The 7,365-nt window shown below is 46.7% G+C and overlaps 1 protein-coding gene across 4 annotated transcripts in view; it reads right to left on the bottom strand.

The window, feature by feature from the left end:
- The window catches only part of LOC119453647 (zinc finger protein OZF-like), a 204,964-nt gene that overhangs the window by 159,938 nt on the left and 37,661 nt on the right, over positions 1–7,365 (bottom strand). The window lies entirely within an intron of this gene.

Below are 7,365 nucleotides of genomic sequence, written 5' to 3' on the forward strand. Positions count from 1 at the left end.
CCAGGGTGCCTCGATGCCCAGCGCCGCTGGCATCGAGGCGCCCTAGCTACAGCGTACTAGAATTCTAGTACACTGTACCCTAGCCGCCTGCAGCAAGGAACGGTGGCGCGTTTGGGTTATATCCGACTAAAAGCGCGCAGTACGCTTCCAACGGCACTACGCTCCACGCACTGTAATTAAGATAGATAGGTGAATATGCATGCTTATTGCAATAGGGTTGGCGGCTATAGCTGTGAATGCGGCGTGCAACGGTCCGAGCGAACATTCATTGGTACCAGAATTAGAGCGACAGAAAGCTGAGCTAGTCGGTAAGGGTTCATAATGCAAAAGGTAAGGCGTACAGACACAGACAAACAAGAGGAGAGAAGTGGACAACAGAAACGCTGTTGACGATCGAGAATAGAACAAAAAAAATTACCCAATTGAGTTACTTTTTTATACCGGTTCATACGTTCTCCGAAAAACTCGTTTTTTCGGCACCAACGTTCACTATCGGCATTTGTGTTGTCCACTTCTCTTGTGTCCGTGTCTGTACGCCTTACTTTTTTTTTTTTTTGTGCGGAATTAGAAACTGAGTACAGGCCGGTGTTTTTGCGTGAGACGGGCGGGCGGATACTGTCCTCGTTCGCGTGCACCTTCCGCTTTCATTATTGCGATAGCAACTATATGGTCACTCTAGGCGGATTTCTGCCGTCGCCGTCGTCGCCGCCGTGAGATAGCGTGTAAAGTCCAAGGGCGATAACACCGTCGCCGCGTGCCCTACGCAGTATGTGCGGGTGAAAGCGTGCGAGGGGAGCCGACAATCGCGGCTCAATCTCGCCCACACGAAAGCGAGGAAAGCGGGCAGAAAGTGCGCCGTCTTTCACCGCGCGCGAGGCACCCAACACAGCGAGATACCGAGGGACGTTCTGCTCTGGCGGCAACTGCGTATGTGGCAACTGCGCGCGGTCGCGCGGCCGCATCTTGAGAGCGATCTGCGTCGGAGGCACAGTGTATACGTGCGTCGGAGGCTCATAGCTTCGTGCGTGCTGTGTGTTCTCAGCGCTCAGTTTGCATTGAAGCGACAGACAACAACACGAAGTTCACTTCGCTCGCTGCTGCTGCTGCGTTTCCTTACGCCAGCGTTTTGACAGCGAGTGTCCGCGGTCATCGAGTAGTGTGATGTGTGGATGTTTGCTGTGCGCGCTGACACTATGCTTGTTAATTTAGTTAGCAAGCAAATGTTTACAAGTCGATGCGGCCGATAGAGGTACTATCCTTACTTCGTATGGCTGCAGGGAACGGCGGCGCCTTTAGGTTATTGCATATAATTAAAAGCATGCAGTAGGCTTCCAGTGGCACCACGCGCTGTGAAGATGCTTTTGGCAATTGGGTTGGCGGCGATAGCTGTGAATGCGGAGTGCGATGACTCAGCAGGTGATTTGCTGGTACCGGAATAAGAAACTGAGTGCGCGCCGGCGTTTTCGCGTGAGACTGGCGGGCGAGTAGTGCGGTGAAGTTGGCACGGCGGGAGGCTACTGTTCGCGATCGCACGCGCCCCACGCATTTTCTTGTTTACATGTTTCCAGCAGCTGGAAAACGTATCATACGATCACAGCTTGGCGATACTGAACGTTGGTGCCGAAAAAACAAGTTTTTCGGGAGACGTATGAACCGGTAAAAAAAAGAGTAACTCAATTGGGTCATTTTTTTTTCTGTTCTCGATCGTCAACATTGGCGCCCGGAAATCGTACGTAATGGGAACGTATCAACGAGGTTCTACTGTATATTTATTTCCACAATGTGTACCTACATAACTGGTACCATACTTGACTGCGGTATCGTGGTGTTGTCAGTGTCCATATCATATCAGTATTCTCTAATTGTTTCATTACATTTTTAAAGCATAATGAAAGAGCTCGTCACATTATGCTGGAACATGCCATGAATTACTTCGGCAGCTCAACATACCGGGGCATATGGTTCAGGGGTGGATCCAGGTTTTTTCTGAGGGGGGGGGTCAGCTTCTGTCAATGATGATGATGATGATAGCCTCTCTTATTTCCCAAAATACACCGTTTCTGCTCACGATAAACCCGCGTTTTATATGTCTAGAGCAACCCCTGTAGCCCAACGTGGTGGCTCAGTCAGCTCAGGCGTTGCGCTGGTGAGCACGAGATCGCGGGATCGAATCCCAGCCGCGACGGCCGCATTTCGATGTAGGCGAAATGCAAAAACGCCCGTGTGCTTGCGTTGTAGTGCACGTTAAAGAACCTCAGGTGGTCAAAATTAATCCGGAGCCTTCCACTACGGCGTGCCTCATAATCAGAACTGGTTTTGGCACGTAAAACCCCAGAAAGAGGAAGAAGACCTGTAGCGGAAGCCAGATATCGGTTTCTCCGAGCTTATAGGAAAAGCACGTTACCAAATACAGCCATGTGCTTGGCGGCTGTGCTTGATAATACAGGGTGTTCAAAACTAAGCTTTATGCTTTTCTTAAAATTAGGCACTGGGAGGCACGCGAAGACCACCTGTGCAAATAAGTTATGTAGCCAGGGAAGCACAAAGTGAGATGATGAGAATTGCTGTGAGCAGCATAATTAACTAAAATTGAACATTCATTTTCTTGTCGACTGCAGTAAGTGGTTATGTTTGTAGTGAAAACTTAGAGGCAGTCGTGTTTCTTACTGCAGTCAATAAAAAGTTAATTATTCAATTTTAGTCATTTGTTTCTTAAAAGCCTGTATTGTTTCTTAAAATAAAATTTGGAGTGATCTGTTGCGGGTTTGTTATAAATGCGTAAGCACGGGTCCGTCTTTGGAGTTCTGTTGGGACACCTTGTTTTCCTTAAGGATATTCTTTGTGTTCGGCTGAGACACCTTCGTTTGCTTTGGAGCTCCAACGCGGCAAACACTAGCTGCGCTGGTTGTTTACGAAATGCGAATCACCGCGTATGAAGACTCACGACGCCACCTACAAGAAGAACGATGTGGTTTAGTAGCCGAGAGCACGAGCCAGCATCTTCATGTTTTGTTTCCCACGCGACGCCATCCTTTTACACAGGGCGCGCATCTGCTCCCGTTTCTCAAACCACGCGACGCCATCCTTGGCCCGCGCGCTGGCGTTGGCCGCTGACGTCACGCTCCCCCACTTCGCAGCCGCTGCTCGTGACTTCGCCCCGCTCCGCGAGAACGCCCACTCAGATAAACGGATCCAGCGGCTCTGACCCTACTATGCTTAATGTACGGCAACAAAACTGCAAAATTACAATGAAAAACTTGTAGCGTACGAACGGTACTGTACTCGTACTGGATATTGTCAACGTGTAACTGTGATCACAATGAGTGCTACAGTTAAAAGAAGTTGCCCATGCGTAGTTCTTAGTTTAGCTGTTAGTCATTATTTATACAGGGTTTGTCCGAAAAGTAATGTCAGTGAGTCGATTAAAAAGAAATTATTGATCAGATCGGTACAACACAATAAAAGGTTTCAAAATAGGCTCCTCCTGCGTCGTTACATTGCATCTAGCGAGTTTTCCAACCGTCGAAGGCGTCATGGTAGGCCTCCTTAGGAATGTCCTTTAGAGCCTTGGTGCAAGCCTCTTCCACTTTGCCCAGTGTCGCGAAATGATGTCCTTTCATGGGAATTTTCAAGCGCAGAAAGAAGAAGCCTGGGAGAGCCACGTCAGGACTGTAGGGCGGCTGGGGAACCGTTGGCATCTTTCAATCGGCCAGGAAGCGGGTCACGAGGAAGGCGGTGCAGGCTGCATGGTGCGCTGTCATGGTGAAGTTTCCAATCGCCCCCGATATCAGGCCGGGTGCAATGAATCCTTCGTTTGAGTCGCTTGAGCACTTTCACGTAGAATTTGGCGTTCACGGTTGTGCCATGGGGTACAAACTCATGGTGCAGAAGGCCACTGATGTTAAAGAGCGCAATCAGCATGGTCTTGACCTTTGACTTGCTAATTCTGGCCTTCTTGGGGCGAGGTGTGCCACTTGGCACTTCGACTTTTTGTTTCGGGGTCGTATTCAAACACCCAAGTCTTGTCACCTGTGAAAACGTGGGGGTCAGTTTCGCACAAGTCCCAAACCTCCTGGCACGTTTCAACTCGGCTCGATTGTTGGTCGTCCATTAACATTCTGCGCAAGATCTTCGTGCACACTTTTCGCATGTCAAAATTATTCGTCAAAATTTCCTGAACGGTACTTTTTTGGAGTGTTTACTGTCTGTGCCACTAAACGGACACTCAAACGAGGGTCCGAGTACAAAATATCTCTCGCACGCGTCACATTTTCGTCGGTGATAGTCGTTGATGGCGGTACAGCGCGGGCTTCATCGCTGACCTGTTCACAACCTTCTAAAAAGACCTTGTGTCCCCGGTAAACTTGACGTCATGACAAACAATTATCACCAAAAGCTGTCTTTATCATAGGAAATGTTTCCACTGCAGACTTGCTGAGTTTCACACAAAGCTCTATGGCAATCCTTTGTTCCAACGAGCGCTGCATTACGGCTTGCACGGTAAATGAAAATGAGTTGACGAAAAACCTTGTCCTTACTCTCCAGATGGTCGCACACGACTGAGCAACCGCGCGTGCGTAAGCTAACTTCCCCCTCCACCAATCCCAACTGGTCTTAGCGCGCTGCGACGTATAGTCGCTTCACAATATAATCACTGACATTACTTTTCGGACAAACCCTCTATATGAACACTTCAGCAACTGATCTCTTTCATTAAGCAGGTTCGTCGCGGAACCGATGACAGCCAATGAGGCAACCGATGACACCCCAAGGGGCAATTAAGTTGATCAGGTGCGGAGGTCCTCGTGCGGACATCGGCGTGCTCGGCAAAAGGGACGTCCCCTCATTCATTCGACGACACCGACGGGACGAGTAAGGCACCGCCGGCGCCAGGAGGTGCAAGGTGTTCATGAGAAAAAATAACTACGGCAACTTCGTGACACCACACCCCGACGGAATACAACTAAGCTTGTGAGCGAGCTAGCTTTACTTTTTCATGGTTGATATCACTGGTACTCGTGAAAAATACTTTTGAAGAATGCCGGTGGCCATATTTTTTTGCGACAGGGCCATCCCCCTGTCAGCGAGGGGGCGATTCAGAAATCTGAGGGGGGGGTCAGGACATCCGGACATCCCCCCTGGATCCGCGCCTGATATGGTTAATGCATGTGTAACGGAGCGCCATGCAGCATACTGCACACGTATGCATATCCCCATTAATATTTTACTTAATACAAACACACCTACATGGCTTAACTGTGTGAATAGACAACTCCTATTTGAGTTCACAAGTTACAAAAAAGCTTTGAATGAAGAACCTGTACTGAAACGGCCACTTAATTGTACTTGTGTTGGTTCTTCTTCACGTGGCTGTAACGTGCCGAAGTCTGAAGGCGTACGTGTCCCCGAAATGACTGAGTGGATGTGAAGGTAATCCTTAGGAGTGCAACTTGCCAAGAAAAAAGTCTCACCTTTTATTTATTACATGTAGGTACATTGTTGCCCAATATACATCTAAACTAGTGTGTACATAAGTAATTTTTCTGATTGAATGGAATTTCTAATCAAATAGTGCCAGGAGCGAAACAAGTCAAATGTAGAATGTGTTTCATATAGTTTTTGAAAAATGAACAGCTATTATTAAAATATGTATAAAACAATGTGCACATCCTGATGTTCATAACACTGGCAAGTTCCTGTCATTCCGTCGCACGTCATGAAGCATTGTTTACTAAAAGCACAAATAAAGCATAGGTAACAAATGAGCAAATTGCTCGCAAACAAAGGGCTCTTCAGAGAGCGCAAATCATCGCTGTATAGCCAGGGAAGTCTAGCTCCCGAGCAACGTATACAGCCTCTACTACGCACGTTCTCATATTTTATGTGTATACTATGCCCACTCGGGTGAAATTTATCGTGCTTTTGCTTCTATTTGCGGTTTATTTGTGCACAGGTAATGTTTTAGGTGTTTGAGGGCGGTTAGAAAATATTTGTCTTTATGAAGTGCCTATTCGAAGGCATCAAATATTTGCACACCCTTAATCAAAACAGTTAATTATCGGATTTGTTATCTAAAAGGGATATCCTGCGCACAATTTTGTGGTGAGGAAATTGTTTATCAATTGTAGCATCGATTGCAATAGCAAATTAGTAGACAGCTGTACGAAGTTTTATCAGCCGTATAAACTTGTAGACATTTGCTTACTAACTAAATTAACCAGCATAGTGTCAGCGTGCATATCAAACATGATCACATCACACTGGATGTCTGCGGACACTCACTGTCAAAACGCCGGCTTGCGGAAACTCAGCAGCAGCGAGTGAAGTGACCTTCGTGCTAGACGCCTCTCACTTCAACGCGAACTATAAGCGGCGGAAACAGAGTGCACGGCGGACTTTCTCCCCATCACAGATCGCTTTCAAGATAGGGCCAAGGTGATCGTATTGCCAAAGTGGATCGTCGCAGAATACTCTGCTTCGGTACACTGAAACCCTTCCGTGTTGCTTTACAGGGAAAAATCCTCTCCTGTCTGCGCCAGTCCCACACGCCAGTTTCAGATTCTCCAAACACCCATGATGCGGCCTGATTTCTGTCCTTCTCCGCACACATAATCACTTTCCTTTTAAATGCAGCGTCATGATGAACTTGACACTTCATGTTGATAGAGCAAACGCAGAAAACGGGAAGATAGACGGTATACTAAAGCCTAAGCACATGTACCACATCACATGGAGGAAGCTACGGCAGCTAGGCTCGAAGCGCGTACAAGGTGGCCATTTTGAAATGCCGATGGCGATATGGTAATGAAAATTTAGGATCGTACTCGATTCTAACGCGCACGCAATTTTCGGATCCATGTTGTCAGAAAGAAGTGCACGTTAGATTGGAGTAAATACGGTATACCAGAGCCCATAGGCACCAAATACATGAATGGGTCTAACAGAACAAGTTCATATGTACCAAAAGACAAAATTAAAAAAAAATTTTTTAGAACACAGAACGTAGAAAGCAGATCATTCAGACATCTGTAGCGTAATAATAATTATTACAATGAACATACATATATTATAGGAGAATGCAAACAGTAATTTTTGGGATCGAAACAAATATTGAATACTTTCGAATATTGAAAAGTTGCAATATAACAAAGCCAACTGCAGATTTTACCGGCTTCATTACATTGAGGTTAAATTGCATTATGAATTTTTTCTCAGCTATAACGGCTTTGTGTGGGTCAGTTTTCATAACTTCGTTTGCTCTATGTTCTATGACATGCTGAGAAAAGATCTAGAGCAAATATGGTGAGCTGAAAAGAATGTGCCGTGGTTCAACGCAGTGAAACCAAGTTTGTTCAGCAATAGCAC

This window comes from Dermacentor silvarum, chromosome 5 (genome assembly GCF_013339745.2).
Source record: "Dermacentor silvarum isolate Dsil-2018 chromosome 5, BIME_Dsil_1.4, whole genome shotgun sequence".
NCBI lineage: Eukaryota > Metazoa > Arthropoda > Arachnida > Ixodida > Ixodidae > Dermacentor > Dermacentor silvarum.